The sequence below is a fragment of the Prionailurus viverrinus genome, chromosome B2 (genome assembly GCF_022837055.1).
Source record: "Prionailurus viverrinus isolate Anna chromosome B2, UM_Priviv_1.0, whole genome shotgun sequence".
Classification (NCBI taxonomy): Eukaryota; Metazoa; Chordata; class Mammalia; order Carnivora; family Felidae; genus Prionailurus; species Prionailurus viverrinus.
Window position 1 is genome coordinate 27,915,480 of NC_062565.1, and position 19,148 is coordinate 27,934,627.

Here is a 19,148-nt window from a genome sequence, read left to right on the forward strand (position 1 = left end):
AAAAGAAAAACTTAGGATTTTCCTATAAAATAGCTGTCCACATAAATTGCTCAAAAGCAGTAAGAAGAAACATAAATTCAATTTTCTATCTTTGACAAAACAAGGATACATCTCTAACAACTAATCATAATATTTTAAAATGGGCTGCCAAATTTCTATCTTAAAAGATATTCATTAATCTCACTGATTAATACAGATGAAAAAATCATAAATAAATAAAGTTGAACAATATTTACCAAAAACAACCAAGTAGTTTATCCCAGGAATAAAAATAAAATAAATATAATTATATTTATATTATTTATTATATATTAATACATATTAACTGTTTAAAGAAAAACTATCTTATCATCTTAATAATGGGGAGAAAACACTTACTAAAATTCAACATTTATATATATGATATAGTAAAAAGCATTATTTGCAAGTAGTAATAGAAGAGCTATCTTTTAATTTAATAAAAGATAGTTATCAAAGTAGCGCTAATATCACATATAATAATGAAAATGTAGAAGCATTTCTATTAAAATCAGAAATAAGCAAAGATTCCCCCTATCACTACTTCTGTTTGATATTAGACTGAATGCCCTAACCATGTATCATAGCAAATAATAATAATAATAATAATAGGTGTAGAAATTATAAAAGAAGGACTCAAACATTTTCTTCTGCATGTGATACATTGTCTCATAGAAAACCTAAGATAATCCACAGAATATTATTAAAACTAATAGGAAACTTCAGCAAATTATGGAATAAAACAGCAACTTATAAAATATTACAATATACCATACAAAATTCAACAGTGGGAAGAAAAAAGACATCCTATTTCTTTTTTTAAGTTTATTTATTTATTTTAAGAGAGAGAGAGAGAGAGAGAGCATGTGAGTATGAGCAGAGGAGGGGCAGAGAGAGAGAGGGACAGAGAGATCCCAAGCAGGCTCCACACTGTCAGCACAGAGCCCAACATGGGGCTTGATCTCCCAAACTGCGAGATCATGACCTGAGCCAAAATCAAGAGTTGTTGCTCAACTGACCGAGCTGCCGAGGTACCCCAAGATATCCTATTTCTAACAGCAATGAAAACTATAACTATATATATATATATATGGCAAAAGTTGTAAAAGGTTTTTTTGTCAGTGATTACCAAACATTACTAAAGAGCAAGAAGAATTGGATAAATTAAAATTCGAACTACATTCATGGAAGGAAAGATTCTCAAAATCATAAAGTGATAACTTTATGATTGATAAATAATTCTTCAATAATTATTCAACTAAATAATTGATAAATTATTCCTTATTTAAAATATAAATTTAAAAAATTACAATAACAATTTTAACAAGATTTTATGGGATTTTGACAAGCTGATTCTGAAACAAATATGGAAAAATTAAGGACTGAGAAGAGCTAAGAAATTTTGAAAAACAAGGAAGAGGAAATTTTGTTAACAGACAGAAAAGCTTATGAAGCTGTTATAATTAACATAGTGTTTTATTGTCATCTGGAGTGTAATATACAAACGAAGCAGAATACAGAAATATAAATGAAAGTATATGAAAAGTTGATATATAACAGCATTGATATTAAGTATAGGGTGGCTGCGATTTCCCTCAAAAATAATATGATATCAGAGGAATGAATAAAACTTAAATAGGATAGAATTGGCCAAGGGTTGATGGTTGTTGATTCGGGAGATAGGTACATGGGTATTCATTATTATTTTGTCTACTTTTACCAAAACTTCCAGTATAAAAGGTATTGAAAAGGGGGCACCTGGGTGGCTCAGTCTGTTGAGCACCGGACTCTTGATTTTGGCTTAGGTCATGATCTCACAGTTTGGGAGTTCGAGCCCACACTATCAGCATGGAGCCTGCTTGGGATTCTCTCTCTCTCTCTCTCTCTCTCTCTCTCTCTCTCTCTCCCCCCTCCCCTGCTCACACACTCTCTCTCTCAAAACAAATAAATAAGCCTTAAAAAAAGTATTCAAAAGTTACCTCATAAATATAGTAATAAACTCATATATAAGATTAAATATATACATACTGAGCAAGAAAAATCAAGGGAAATGAGAGATTATTTAATGAATAATTCTGGAACAATGTGTTATCATATGGAAAAAAAAAACAAAATTATATCCCTATCTTATCACACACACACACACACACACACTCCAGATAAGTTTAAAAAAAAAACAAAACTTCTATGTGAAAAGCAAATTTTTTGAAGAAAATAAAGCAGAATATTTTCTTAATCCTGGGGTAGTATGATTTCTTCAACATGACACAAAAAATACGTTATTCATAAAGGAGAGTAAGGATTTATTTTAAGTATATCTAAATTTAAAACTTTTCTATGACAAGAGATTTTCAAAAAAATTTTAAAGCCAAAAATTAGAAAGAGATGTTTGCAATAAATAAAACAAAGGATTATTTGTATTATCCATAATACAAAGAGAACTCCCATGAATTACTAATAAAGTGACAAACAATAAAAAAACTGGAGAAAGTTTATGAACAGGCAATTCACAAAAGAGAAAACCCAAATGAACATTAACAATATGAAAAATAATTTTCACTCTTGCTAGACATCTGGGCAATGCAAATTATAACACGAGATACAATTAACTTCACACTCATCAGCTGGGAAAAACTTTGAAATTTGAAAACAATAAGCATTGGCCAAGATATGAAGTACTAGAAATGCACATATAACGCTGGTAGAAATGTAGAATGTTAAATCGTTTGAGGGAAATTTGGCAATATCCATTAAATAATGAAGATGTGTATTTACTAAACACTGGCAATTTCATTTCTAGCTAAAGCCAAGAAAAAAGTTCACATATCTTCAAGGAGACTGTAAGAATGTTCATTATAGCATTCTTTCATTACAGTGTTTTTAATGGAGAAAAAGGATAATAGAATAAATTATGGCATATACAGCACATATATTGATGTGACCAAATCTAAAACAAAGTTCTGTTGAAACAAGATACAGAATAATATGTGTCCTGTAATACTTATATAAAGTTTGATAACATGCACAATACTATATATGTATTATTTACATACATGGTAATTGATAAAAATGTGCAAAGAAATGAAAACTACATAATTGTGAGTAATAACTACTCCTGAAGAGGTCAGAGGGAGTGGAATTATGAGTTTTGGGGCTTCAACTGTATTGTATTTCCAAAAACATAAAATGAAATTTAAAATAAAATAATAAAATAAAACTAAGACAAATATAGTAAAACTATATGATTTGGTAAAGCTGGGTGCTAGATATGGAGATGCTTGTTTTATTCTCTATATTTTTATGTTTATTTAGATTATTTTATAATTAAGAATAAATAATTCAAGAAAGCTTACGAGAAATAAAATTAGATTTTAATTTACCTACTAAAAAGTTCCAGAAAAAGCTCACAAAGAATGACAAACATTATCATTTTTACCAAGAAATATCATTTTTACCAAGAAATATCTTGGTAAAGCAATTGGATTTTAGAAAGAATATCTTGAACAGCAAGGAAAAAAACACTAGATGAAGCCTTCTAAAAGAAACTATCAGGCAGTCCTCAGCTTTTTCCATAGGTTTCACATTAAGAGACAGTGAACGATACCTGCAACATCTTCAAAGACATAAAAAGTAGTCTAAGAATTTTACAGTCAACTGAACTCTCATTTACATAAAAAGACAACAGTTAAATTTCATGAACATGTAAGAACTCGGTTCCCATGACCTCCTACTAAAAAAATTATTAAAGGATGGAGTTTGGCCAAAAACTAGCAGTGAACACTAAATCCATCAAATTGCAGGAATAGGATTAAAACAAATATGGACTAAATACAGTAAACTTGATAAATCCTATTAATATATAAATAATACCACAAAAGATATAAGAAGAAAAAAGAGAAGATGGAAAAAAGTAAAAATATGCTGGTTTAATCCTTACCTCTTACTCTTGGTTATACGATTATGCCACCTGGAGCTGATGAGTCAAATAATAAAGGTATAAGTACATTTATAGGTATAAAAATAAAACCAATAATAAATTAATACTGAATAATGGAGGGGAACAAGGAGAAAGAAGGGAAAACATTAATTATAATATTGTCCATAGCAAGAGGTCAAAGGATATTGTCTAAAGAAATAAAAAAGTAAAGTTATAAAGTTAATCATTAGAACAAAAATGTAAACCATTTCAGTTATCAGAAAAACAGTAAAAAATAAAGAAAATATAAGCCATATTATGAAAAAAATTAAAATCAAAGGTTTAGTGTTAAATATAGTGGCACATAGGAATTGGCAAAGGGTTATGTCAACATATGTAAATGAGTAAAACATTCTTAATTACAGAAACAGACTTACAAAATATACAACAAAGCAAAATCGAACATTATGCCATATATAATCTAAATATTAAACATCAAATGATATAGGGTATTAGGCAAATACAAACAAAAAAGAAATTGTAAATTTAACATTATTTAGGATTGACTTCAGAGCAAAAGTAGTAAATTATACCAAGGTAAATTTATTAAATTCTATCTATCAAATCTACTTTCATAAATCAAATTATACAATTACTCTAAAAAGAACTATACAGAAATGCATTCGTTATAGGAAACTTTATTTTACAAGCCTCAGTTCAGTACAGATGAAGTGATAAAAAATATGGAAAGATCTAATTGATATAAGGAGATGCATATATATGGATATATGGTGAATTCTATGTCCCAAAGGAACAATATATCTTATTTTGACACATAACATGGAATATTCATAAAATTGGCCATATACTAGGTCATAAAAATCCCTCAAAAAATTAAAAGTATAAATAATATAGGCACCATTCTCTGGTCAAAATGAAATAAGACTATACATTAATATGGGGCGCCTGGGTGGCTCAGTCAGTTAAGCCTCTGACTCTGGCTCAGGTCACGATCTCATGCTTCATGAGATCAAGCTCCCTATCCAGCCTTTATGGAGCTTTGCACTGACAGTGGAGCCTGCTTAGGATTCTCCTTTTCCCTCTCTTTCTGCCCCTTAAATGTAAAACTGCTCTCTCTCTCTCTCTCTCTCTCTCAGTAAATAAACTTAAAAAAAAGAGTGAGAGACCAAGAGTGGTTTCAGTATTAAAAACAAAAACAAATATATATATATACATTAATAACAATACAAGAAAAAAAAATAAATCCCTGTCACCTCAAAATTTTAGAATGTTTACAGAGAAACAGAACTGTTCACAGAGAAATAAAAATTGAAATTGAAAAAAAGCTATTAACTTGTCATGAAATTATAGACATTATTAGAAATTATCATAGAAACACTCCATATCTGAACTTATGGGATACACATAAAGCAGTGAGAAATTCATAGCCCTAATTACACATACAAAAATAAGAAAGAGGAAAATCTATAAATTAAGCATCCAATTTATGAAGTTAGAAGATGGGGTGCTTGGCTATCTCAGTCAGTAGGGCATGTGACTCTTGATCTCAGGGTCATGAGTTCAAGCCTCATTATAGGCATAGAGATTACTTTTTAAAAAATTTAGAAGAAAGGGGCACCTGAGTGGCTCAGTTGGTTGAGCATCCGACTTCAGCTCGGGTCATGATCTCACAGTCCATGGGTTCAAGCCCCACATCCGGCTCTGTGCTGACAGCTCAGAGCCTGGAGCCTGCTTCAGATTCTGTATCTCCCTCTCTCTCTGCCCTGCTCACACTCTGTCTCTCTCTTTCTCTCTCAAAAATAAATAAATATTAAAAATAAATAAAATAAAAAATAAAATAAAAATTTAGAAGAAAAACATTACAATAAACCTAAGAAAAGCAAATAAAATTAAAAACAAGGGCATTAGTTAACAAATTATAAAATTTTCAATTTGCTCTTCTTTTTAAATAAGTAAGTAAACTGATAGTGGTAAATGCCTGGTTTGGCTCTCTCAACTTCCTTTTAAGCCCCTTTCTATTTGGACAAGATATAAAATAAAGAACAATTTTTTCAATATTCCCCTGAAGTTGGGGTTCTGGTATATGTATAAGAATCTGCCAATTAGATGCACTTGCATAATACTTAGAAAGTTTTAACAACTTGAAGGGAATTGTCGATGGAGCAGGTAGAGGAGAAATATGAGAAGTTCAACTCGAGGCATGTTGATTTTACTTGTCTATTAAATATCAACTAGATACATGGAGTAGGCGACTGGATACATAAATGTGAATTTCAAAAAGAGCTCAGAGCCGGAAGTATAACTTCAGGAGTTATCAGCATATAGATGGTATTCAGTCAGGAGACTAGATGAGATACTCAAGAATAACTGTAGACAGAAAACAGAAAAGAACCAAATTGTGTGCCCTGAGGTACTCCAACATTCATTCAGTGAAAATAGGTGGAACCAGCAAAAAAAGACCAAATAAGAATGACCAGTGAAATATAAAAACTGGAAAAGGGTGATTTCTTTGAAACCAAATGTAAAACAAAATAAAAAAGGTAGGGGTTAACAGCTAATAGAACAAGTAAGACGAGAACTGAGAATTGACCTTGGAAATAGCAGTATTGGTCTAATAGAGACAAGTTATTTAACTTTTCTCTATTACTTATAAAATAAGTATATTTTAAGTTACTTATAAAATAAGAATGCTAAAAACATCTACATCAAAGGTAGTATTGTGAGGGTTGAGTGAATGGATATATGAAGAATTGTGCCTAGCATATAATGACCAGTCAACAGATGTCATTTTTGCGTAGCATTTTATTCATAAAAGAAGGAAACCCAAACAATAATCCCCAAAGAGTTGAGTGTGTGTGTGTGTAGAATATTCAGTGGAATAATATGCATAAAACTATTAATACCACTTCTGAGATGATAAGCATGATTTGGAGTGGGAACCAGAGCTGTAGAAAAAGTAAAAGAAATATTTTATCATATAGCTCTTTATTGAGGTCTTTGAACTTAGAATGTGCTCATGTATATTATCTGTATGATTTTTTTCTAATTAAAAATGTATAGAGGGGAACATTCTCAACTTGATAAAGATCATCTATAAAAAATCCACACCTAACATCATACTTTATGGTGAAAAACTAGATGCTTCCTTCTAAAGATTGGTAACAATCAAGGACATCTCATCTTGGGGCACCTAGGTGCCTCAGTCGGTTAAGCATTGGACTTTGGCTCAGGTCATGATCTCACAATTCGTAAATTTGAGCCCTACCTGGGGCTGTGGCTGACAGCTCAGAGCTTGGAGGCTTCTTCAGATTCTGTATGTCACTCTCTGCCCCTCTCTCTCTGCCCTCTGTCTCTCTCACTCTCTCTTAAAAATAAATAAACATTTTAAAAAGTCTTTAAAAACAGACATCTCCTGGGCACCTGGGTGGCTCAGACAGTTAAATGTCCCACTTCAGCTCAGGTCATCATTTCTTGGTTTGTGAGTTCAGGTTGATGTCAGGCTCTGGGCTAACAACTCAGAGACTGGAGCCTGCTTCAGATTCTGTGTCTCCCTCTCTCTCTGCTGCTCTCCCACTCGTGCTCTGTCTCTGTCTCTCAAAAAAAAATAAAAACATTTTATTACTTATTTAATATGAAATTTATCGTCAAATTGGTTTCCATACAACACCCAGTGCTCATCCCGAAAGGTGCCCTCCTCAATACCCATCACCCACCCTCCCACCCCCCATCAACCCTCACTTTGTTCACCGTTTTTAATAGTCTCTTATGTTTCTGCTCCCTCCCTCTCTACCCTTTTCTTTTCCCTTCCCCTCCCCCATGGTCTTCTGTTAAGATTCTCAGGATCCACATAAGAGTGAAAACATATGGTATCTGTCTTTCTCTGTATGGCTTATTTCACTTAGCATAACACTCTCCAATTCCATTCACGTTGCTACAAAAGGCCGTATTTCATTCTTTCTCATTGCCATGTAGTATTCCATTGTATATATAAACCACAATTTCTTTATCCATTCATCAGTTGATGGACATTTAGGCTCTTTCCACAATTTGGCTATTGTTGAGAGTGCTGCTATAAACATTGGGGTACAAGTGCCCCTATGCATCAGCACTCCTGTATCCCTTGGGTAAATTCCTAGCAGTACTATTGCTGGGTCATAGGTTAGATCTATTTGTAATTTTTTGAGGAACCTCCACAGTTTTCCAGAGCGGCTGTACCAGTTTGCATTCCCACCAACAGCGCAAGAGGGTTCCCGTTTCTCCACATCCTCTCCAGCATCTATAGTCTCCTGATTTGTTCATTTTCGCCACTATGACTGGCGTGAGGGGGTATCTGGGTGTGGTTTTGATTTATATTTCCCTGATGAGGAGTGACATTGAGCATCTTTTCATGTGCCTGTTGGCCATCTGGATGTCTTCCTTAGAGAAGCGCCTATTCATGTTTTCTGCCCATTTCTTCACTGGATTATTTGTCTTTCGGGTGGAGTTTGGTGAGTTCTTTATACATTTTGGATACTTAGCCCTTTGTCCGATATGTCATTTGCAAATATCTTTTCCCATTCTGTTAGTTGCCTTTTAGTTTTGTTGATTGTTTCCTTGGCAGTGCGGAAGCTTTTTATCTTCATGAGGTCCCAATAGTTCTTTTTTGCCTTTCCCTTGCCTTTGTGGATGTGTCAAGTAAGAAATTGCTGCGGCTGAGGTCAGAGAAGTTTTGTCCTGCTTTCTCCTCTAGGGTTTTTTATGGTTTCTTGTCTCACATTCAGGTCATTTACCCATTTTGAGTTTATTTTTGTGAATGGTGTAAGAAAGTGGTCCAGGTTCATTCTTCTGCATGTTGCTGTCCAGTTTTCCCAACACCATTTACTGGAGAGACTGTCTTTTTTCCATTGGATATGCTTTCCTGCTTTGTCAAAGATTAGTTGGCTATAGTTTTGTGGGTCTAGTTCTGGGGTTTCTATTCTATTCCATTGGTCGATGTGTCTGTTTTTGTGCCAATACCATGCTGCCTTGATGATTACAGCTTTGTAGTAGAGGCTAAAGTCTGGGTTGTGATGCCTCCCACTTTGGTCTTCTTCTTCAATATTACTTTGGCTATTCGGGGCCTTTTGTGGTTCCATGCAAATTTTAGGATTGCTTGTTCTAGCTTCGAGAAGACTGCTGGTGCAATTTTGATTGGGATTGCATTGAATGTGTAGATAGCTTTGGGTAGTATCGACATTTTAACAATATTTATTCTTCCAATCCATGAACACGGAACGTTTTTCCATTTCTTTGTGTCTTCTTCAATTTCCTTCATAAGCTTTCTATAGTTTTCAGCATACAGATCTTTTACATCTTTGGTTAGGTTTATTCCTAGGTATTTTATGCTTCTTGGTGCAGTTGTGAATGGGATCAGTTTCTTTATTTGTCTTTCTGTTGCTTCATTAGTAGTGTATAAGAATGCAACTGATTTCTGAACATTGATTTTGTATCCTGAGACTTTGCTGAATTCATGTATTAGTTCTAGCAGACTCTTGGTGGAGTCTTGGGAGTCTTGGATTTTCCATGTATAGTATCATGTCATCTGCAAAAAGTGAAAGCTTAACTTCATCTTTGCCAATTTTGATGCCTTTGATTTCCTTTTGTTGTCTGATTGCTGATGCTAGTACTTCCAACACTATGTTAAACAACAGCGGTGAGAGTGGACATCCCTGTCGTGTTCCTGATCTCAGGGAGAAAGCTCTCAGTTTTTCCCCATTGAGGATGATATTAGCTGTGGGCTTTTCATAAATGGCTTATGATGTTAAGTACGTTCCTTCCATCCCGACTTTCTCGGGGTTTTTATTAAGAATGGATGCTGAATTTTGTCAAATGCTTTTTCTGCATTGATAGACAGGATCATATGGTTCTTTTCTTTTCTTTTATTAATGTGACGTATCACATTGATTGACTTGCAAATGTTGAACCAGCCCGGCAGCCCAGGAATGAATCCCACTCGATCATGGTGAATAATTCTTTTTATATGCTGTTGAAATCGATTTGCTAGTATCTTCTTGAGAATTTTTGCATCCATATTCATCAGGCATATTTGCCTGTAGTTCTTTTTTTTCTGGGTCTCTGTCTGGTTTATGGATCAAAGTAATGCTGCCTTCATAGAATGAGTCTGGAAGTTTTCCTTCCCTTTCTATTTTTTGGAACAGCTTGAGAACGATAGGTATTATCTCTGCTTTAAATGTCTGGTAGAATTCCCCAGGGAAGGCATCTGGTCCTGGACTCTTATTTGTTGGGAGATTTTTGATAATTAATTCAATTTCTTTGCTGGTTATGGGTCTGTTCAAGTTTACATTTCTTCCTGTTTGAGTTTTGGAAGTGTGTGGGTGTTCAGGAATTTGTCCATTTCTTCCAGGTTGTCCAGTTTGTTGGCATATAATATTTCATAGTATTCCCCGATAATTGTTTGTATCTCTGAGGGATTGGTTATAATAATTCCATTTTCATTCATGATTTTATCTATTTGGGTCATCTCCCTTTTCTTTTTGAGAAGCCTGGCTAGAGGTTTATCAATTTTGTTTATTTTTTCAAAAAACCAACTCTTGGATTCATTGATCTGCTCTACAGGTTTTTTTAGATTCTTTATTGTTTATTTCTGCTCTGATCTTCATTAGTTCTCTTCTTCTGCTGGGTTTGGGGTGTCTTTGCTGTTTTGCGTCTATTTCCTTTAGGTGTGCTGTTAAATTTTGTATTTGGGATTTTTCTTATTTCTTGAGATAGGCCTGGATTGCAATGTATTTTCCTCTCAGGACTGCCTTCACTGCCTCCCAAAGCGTTTGGATTGTTGTATTTTCATCTTCATTTGTTTCCATATAGTTTTTAATTTCTTCTCTAATTGCCTGGTTGACCCATTCATTCTTTAGTAGGGTGTTCTTTAACCTCCATGCTTTTGGAGGTTTTCCAGACTTTTTCTTGTGGTTGATTTCAAGCTTCATTGCATTGTGGTCTGAAAGTATGCATGGTATGATCTCAATTCTTGTATACTTATGAAGGGCTGTTTTGTGACCCAGTATGTGATCTATCTTGGAGAAAGTTCCATGTGCACTCAAAAGTATATTCTGTTGCTTTGGGATGCAGGGTTCTAAATATATCTGTCAAGTCCATCTGATCCAGTGTATCATTCAGGGCCTTTGTTTCTTTATTGATCCTGTGTCTAGATGATCTATCCAATGTTGTAAGTGGAGTATTAAAGTCCCCTGCAATTTCCACGTTCTTATCAATAAGGTTGCTTATGTTTGTGATTGTTTTATATATTTGGGGGCTCCCATATTCAGCGCATAGACATTTATAATTGTTCACTCTTCCTGATGGATGGACTGTGTAATTATGATATAATGCCCTTCTTCACCTCTTGTGACAGCCTTTAATTTAAAGTCTAGTTTGGGGGCGCCTGGGTGGCGCAGTCGGTTAAGCGTCCAACTTCAGCCAGGTCATGATCTTGCAGTCCGTGAGTTCGAGCCCCGCGTCAGGCTCTGGGCTGATGGCTCGGAGCCTGGAGCCTGTTTCCAATTCTGTGTCTCCCTCTCTGCCCCTCCCCCGTTCATGCTCTGTCTCTCTCTGTCCCAAAAAAAAAAAAAAAAAACGTTGAGAAAAAAATAAAGTCTAGTTTGTCTGACACAAGTATGGCTACGCCCACTTTCTTTTGACTTTCAGTAGCATGGTAGATACATAGTTCTCCATCCCCTCACTTTCAATCTGAAGGTGTCCTCAAGTCTAAAATGAGTCTCTTGTAGACAGCAAATAAATGGGTCTTGTTTATTTATCCATTCTGATGCCCTATGTCTTTTGGTTGGAGCATTTAGTCCATTTACATTCCGCATTATTTTTGAAAGATATGGGTTTAGAGTCATTGCGATGTCTGTAGGTTTCATGCTTGTAGTGATGTCTCTGGTACTTTGTCTCACAGGATCCCCCTTAGGATCTCCTGTAGGGCTGGTTTAGTGGTGATGAATTCCCTCAGTTTTTGTTTGTTTGGGAAGACCTTTATCTCTCCTTCTATTCTGAATGACAGACTAGCTGGATAAAGGATTCTCAGCTGCATATTTTTTCTGTTCGTCACATTGAAGTTTTCCTGCCATTCCTTTCTGGCCTGCCAAGTTTCAGTAGATAGGTCTGCCACTAGTCTTATGGGTCTCCCTTTATAAGTTAGAGCCTGTTTATCCCTAGCTACTTTCAGAATTTTCTCTTTATCCTTGTATTTTTCCAGTTTCACTGTGATATGTCGTGCAGAAGATCAATTCAAGTTACGTCTGAAGGGAGTTCTCTGTGCCTCTTGGATTTCAATGCCTTTTTCCTTCCCCAGATCAGGGAAGTTCTCAGCTATGATTTGTTCAAGTACACCTTCAGCCCCTTTCTCTCTCTCTTCCTCTTCTGGAATTCCTATTATACAGATATTGTTCCGTGTGATTGCATCACTTAGTTCTCTAATTCTCCCCTCATACTCCTTGATTTTTTTACCTCTCTTTTTCTCAGCTTCCTCTTTTTCCATAATTTTATCTTCCAATTCACCTATTTTCTCCTCTGCCTCTTCATTCTGTGCTATGGTCGCCTCCATTTTATTTTGCCCCTCATTTATAGCATTTTTTTAGCTCCTCATGGCTTTTTCTTAGTCCCTTGATCTCTGTAGCAATAGATTTTCTGCTATCCTTTATGCTTTTTTCAAGCCCAGTGATTAATTTTATGACCATTATTCGAAATTCATGGTCTGTTATATTGCTTAAATCATTTTTGATCAATTCGTTAGCTATTGCTACTTCCTGGAGTTTCTTTTGAGGAGAATTTTTCTGTTTCATCATTTTGGATAGTCCCTGGAGTGGTGCGGAACTACGGGGCACTTCCCCTGTGCTGTATGGAGTAACTTGTGTTTGTGGGCGGGGCCACAGTCAGACCCAATGTCTGTCCACAGCCCACCACTGGGGCCACAGTCAGACTGGTGTGTACCTTATCTTCCCCTCTCCCAGGAACAGTACTCACTGTGGAGTGGTGTGGCCCCTGTCTGGGCTATTTGCACACTGCCAGGTTGCGGTGCTGCCTTGATGGGATCTGACGTATTAGCCAGTGTGGATCCGCAAGGTGCACAGGGGCTGGAGGGGTAGTCTCAGCTCGCTTTTCCTTTGGTGGTCCCCTGTGAGAGGGGCCCTGCAGCACTGAGAGGGAGGCTAATTCGTCGTCGGAGGCATGGACCCACAGAAGCACAGCATTGGGTGTTTGCACCATGCAAGCAAGTTCAGTGACAGGAACTGGTTCCCTTTGGGATTTTGACTGGGGGATGGGAGAGGGAGAAGTCACTTGCCAGTGCCTTTGTTCCCTGCTGAGCGGAGCTCTGTCTTCCAGGGCTCAACACCTCTGTCTCCCGGTGTCCTCTCACCCTCCTGCTGTCTGAGCAGAGCTGTTGACTATAACATTCCAGATGTTAAGTCTCACTGGCTCAGAACTCACAGAGTCTGGCCCCTCTGCTTTTGCAAGCGAGACTTCAGGGGCTCTGCCTTGCTGGGCGGGCTGCCCCTCCACTGCCTTGGCTCCCTCCTGCCAGTCCACGTAGCATGCACTCTCTGCCCTTACTACCCTCTTCTGTGGGCCTCCTGTCTTGCTTGGCTCCAGAGAGTCCATTCTGCCAGTCTTCTGGCATTTTTATGGGTTACTTAGGCAGATGTGATGAGCAGGATGAGGTGAGCCCAGCGTCCTTCTATGCTGCCATCTTCCATCCCTCCTCAAATAAAAACATTAAAAAAAAATTGTTTTAAAAAAAGGACATCTCTCACCACTCTTTTTTATATTTATTTTATTTTTTAGAGAGAGAACAATGGGGGAGGGCCAGAGAGAAAGGGGGACAGAGGGTCTGACGCAGGCTCTGTGCTGACAATAAGAGAGCCTGGCATAGGGCTCTGGGACTTGAACTGTGACCTGTGAGATCATGACCTGAACCGAAGTTGGACTCTCAACCAACTGAGACACCCAGGCACCGCTCCTCTCACCACTCTTATTGAATATTGTATTGGAAGTTGTAGCTAATGCAGTAAGAAAAGTGAGTGATGGGCATTAAGGAGGGCACTTTTCGGGATAAGCAATGGGTGTCATACATAAGAGATGAATCGCTGGGTTCTACACCTGAAGCCAAACTACACTATATATTAACTAACTTGAGAATAAAAAACTAAGATAGTGTGGTATTTGTGGAAGAATCAATAACTAGATCAATTAAACAGAATAGAGAAACAATATACAGACCTGCATAGTCAATTGTACTTTGACAAAGGAGCAAAGACAATTCAATAAAGGAAGGATCTTTTCAACAAATGGTGCTAGTAAATTCAGACATCCACATGCAAAAAAAAATAATTAATCTAGACACAGACTTTACATCTCTCATAACAATTAACTCAAAATGGATTTTAGACCAAAATGGACTATAGACCTAAAATTCATAGAAGACAACGTAGGAGAAAATTGAGGTAGCCTTGTGCTTGGCAATAACTTTTTAGATACAACACCAAAAGTATTATCATGAAAGAAAAAGTTGATAGGTGAGACCTCATTAAAATTATAAACTTCTGCTTAGCAAAAGATATTCTTAAGAGTTTGAGGAGACAAACCAGAAACTGGGAGAAACTATTTGTAAAACACATATCTGATAAACAACTAGTATCCAAAATATACTAAGTTCTCTTAAAACTCAATAATAAGAAAACAAATATCAAACTCAAAGAAGCAGAGAGTAGAGTGGTGATTACCAGAGATGAGGAGGCATGGGAAATAGGGAGATATTGGTCAAAGGGTACAAAATTGCACTTATATGGAATGAATATGTCTAGATATCTTCTCTATAGCATGACAACTATACTTAATATACCATACTGAACACTGGAAATATGCTAAGACAGTAGATTTTAGGTGTACTCATCATAGCAAAAAGAATGGTAACCGTGAGATATGTTATATTTAACTATAATAATCATTTTACTATGTGTATGTATATCAAATCACATTGTATGCTTTAAATATATATAATTTTATCAAAAATATATAAATAAAATGAAGTAATAGGGAAAAGTGTAAAACAAATAACTCAGTTACAAAATGGGCAAAAGATCTGAACGACAACTCACCAAAGAAGATGGCAAATAAGCAAATGAAAGGACTCTCAACATCATGTGCAAGTAAGGAATTGCTAATTAAAATAACACTGAGATATCAATATACACCTATAAGAATATAACAATTAGAATAGTAGCACAGAGTGGGTGCCTGGGTGGCTCAGCTGGTGAGGTGTCCTACTCTTCAGATCATGATCTCAGAGTTTGTGGGATTGAACCCTGGGTAGGGCTCTGCACTGACAGCATGAAGCCTGCTTGGGATTCTCTATCTGCCCTTCCCCAGCTTGAGCTCTCTCCCTCTCAAAATAAATAAATAAACATTTTTAAAACATAGTGGCACAGAGATTTCTCTCAGTTACCTATGGAATAAACATGGATTTATTTGCACTTAGATAAGATGTTTCAAAAAAGCATGATTTTGAACAGCAATCAAGGGGAGTAGATTTTGTGTCTACATAAATACAAACTGAACTAACTAGAAAACAGACTAACCAATCAGACCACTGGCAAAATAAGGAAAAAGCAATCAGCCTTAAATGAGTATTAAGCAAGCAAATAAAATATTTAACATCCAAACCTAACTTTGTCATATTTCCTGTCACATATGGCCCATCCCTCAACCATCACCATCATAATAAAAATATTTCAGAAGTAGAACTGTTATCAGTTTCTTATATATATTTTCTCTTTCTCATCTCACTTCTTTTTTTTTTTAAATTTTTTTTTCAACGTTTATTTATTTTTGGGACAGAGAGAGACAGAGCATGAACGGGGGAGGGGCAGAGAGAGAGGGAGACACAGAATCGGAAACAGGCTCCAGGCTCCGAGCCATCAGCCCAGAGCCTGACGCGGGGCTCGAACTCACGGACCGCGAGATCGTGACCTGGCTGAAGTCGGACGCTTAACCGACTGCGCCACCCAGGCGCCCCCATCTCACTTCTTAATAAAAAAAGTCCAATAGTGAATCTATTGAAGGCAGTTGTCCTCCAATTCCACTGCACATTAAATCACTAGGGAGCTCTAAAATGTCCCTGCCAATGAAATCGGAATTCTTAGGTGATTTTGTTTAGTTTACTTAAGATGTAAATTATTTATAATTGGCTGATACATTTCTCTTATTTCATATTTTTGACAAGTTAGCCTTTGATATAATAATAACAATATTAGCTAACATTTATCCAGTGCTTACTATGTAATGGAAGTTATGATAAAACATCAGCTTCTATATAAATAAATATAACTGCAATCTCAGCTTCTTTATGCATTTTCTCTTGCTCTTTAAGAAGATAAAGTCCACTTACTTGGTTATATTTAAACTGGAGGACTGAATTAAAGACTTCATTTGTTCACACACTAAAAAAAAATGCATCTGAATGAGTGTCTATTTAATTTGCTGCCTGTGTATGAAACTGAAATTATGAAGAACTTAAATATATGATGGAAATATTTTAAGTCATTTGTCATTTCACTGCTGCAATAGGACACTGTCCTTATAGCTAATCTTGCTATCTTTAGGTTGTCTGATCAGACATTTCCTCCCCCTGACTTATTTGTAACCTGTAAGCAAGCCCCCAGAGGGCAACATAGCCAAAACTGTATGCCATCTTAAGACCACACTTAACATTTCTCTTATCTTCAAAGCAGTCCAGCTGGACAATATGCAGATAAGAACTGGATTGCCCACTCAGGACCTGTGAAGTTATGGATAAAAAGCTGAATTGTATAGTTCCCAAAGGAAGTTAACCAAAATCTCCATTAAGCAGTTTTGTTCCTTTCCTCAAAATTTCTCTTCTCTGCCAACTAACTGTACTTTCCTCTTCTTTCCTTACAGGACCTATAAAAATGCTTTCTGCCAAATCCACATATTAAACTCTTGTCTTCATTTTCACAAGCCACTTAGCAGACCAAAAACCACCAGTTAGCCAGCCTTGAAGGGACAATCTATGTTTCTTCAAGCAGTCCCTTGAGGGACCTCATCTCCCCAGACAAGCAGCCTATCAGGGGGTACCTCCAATAAAAACAAGGTCTAGTTCTGTTTTCTTAGAAGACTTTTACTCATTAAATGTTTATTCAATTATACTTTTTCAAAGAATTTTATTAGAAAGATATAAATACATACTCACTGCAACTCTGAATCTACAGTTCTGAGGATACAAAAATGAACTGAATTTCACTTCCACTTGCAGATGGAGAAACAAGGGTATTGAAAGAATAGATGGTTTGTCCAATTTCTCATAGCTAATGGCAAAATTGAGACTATTACTCTGGTCCTTTGATTTATGGACCAACTTTCTTTCCACTAAAGAGCTCTGCCTCCCGCCAAGGGCCAACCTTTTGGCTTGAATTAAGTCGTTAATCTTTATTTTCTCATTTATAAACTGAAGCTACACTTATCTATGAAAATTCAAGTGGTTTCTATGAGGATTCACATTGTGAACGTATACATACTTAATGTTTCTTAAAAGAAATATATCTAATCAATATAGGGTGTTGCTCCAACAATGATCCAAGTTTTGACCTCTGATATATGTCAATGACTGATGTCATACATTTCAAAGCAAAATGTAGCATGATATGGTCTGGGTAAACCAGGCATGTAAATTAATTCAGCCATAAAACTCTTTTAAAAATTTAAAAGAGAGGGGCCTTGGCTGGTAGATTAAAATACAGAACAATGGGGGCGCCCGGGTGGCGCAGTCGGTTAAGCCTCCGACTTCAGCCAGGTCACGATCTCGCGGTCCGTGAGTTCGAGCCCCGCGTCGGGCTCTGGGCTGATGGCTCAGAGCCTGGAGCCTGTTTCTGATTCTGTGTCTCCCTCTCTCTCTGCCCCTCCCCCGTTCATGCTCTGTCTCTCTCTGTCCCAAAAATAAATAAATGTTGAAAAAAAATTAAATAAAATACAGAACAATGTAAGTATTTCAGGCTGTTAGTGCTACTCACTGCCATCTTGTACATTGTGATGACATTGACAAGCGTGGGAAGGAATAGCAATTCTTGTGGGTTGCTAGATATTTTTAAACCTATTCTTAAGATCATTCATGTTAACTTCTCAAACTACCAACACAGGGAAGAAGGGAAAATTGAAACTACCTTCTTCCCTCCCTTCCCCTGGTGCATTGTCTATCTAGATAACATAGCAAATTGAAGCAAAAGTAAAGCTAGTAAATCATTTTTCTTTCCAATGTGGCTTATTTTACAATGCTGAGAGGATGATGACATCTTAAAACATGGATGACAGTTGGTGAACTGAATAGCATTAACTTTATGCCCAGAAACCTGAAGTTTCTAGTGTTTTGTTTTTTGTTTTGTTTTGTTCTGTTTTGTTTTGTTTTTTAATGCAGAAAACACATTTGAAATATATATGCCTGATGGGGTATAAGATTGGCATAAAGGTAAACAACTGGCAGATTGTTCATAGGAATGAATTTTTGCAGTGGCTTTTCACTGCAAAACGTTAGAAATTACAGACTGTTCACCAGATGTTGTAAGAAAAAAAGGGGGGGGGTCCTAATTTAACTACTAAATTGCTAAAAGGTACACTCTGGTAAGTCCTCTTCTGACTGAAAATGTCTGTGTCTTATTAAATGTTTAGTGAATACTGTAATTATATTGCTTTTGCTGTTAAATGATATTGACATGCTTAAATACAAATTTTTATCCAGGCAAGATGAAATGTGAACATCTGGCAGTAACCTTATGTGTAACATTGAAACAAACAAACAAAAAGCTAGATCAGTGTGTTTTTTCCTAATTTCTCTGAATGTGACTCACATCATAATATACTTAGACATTAGGACTTTGTCACTTATCATTGAAATGTTCAAAGTAAATCCCTAACAAGCTGGTGGCTGCTGAAATTGGGATCAATTTAGCCATGAAACAACTGTTTCTCAAACAATGAGGCAGCTGCTTGGTTCCCTTCAAATTATTGTGGTAGTAAAAAGGGGAAAATACTTTAAATATAGACATAATATAATGGCCATTTGTTCTAACATTGCCAGAAGCATAATATTTTGTGTAAGTTTATCCAAGATACCACAAATAAAGAAACAAATTTCCATATGGTACTGTCA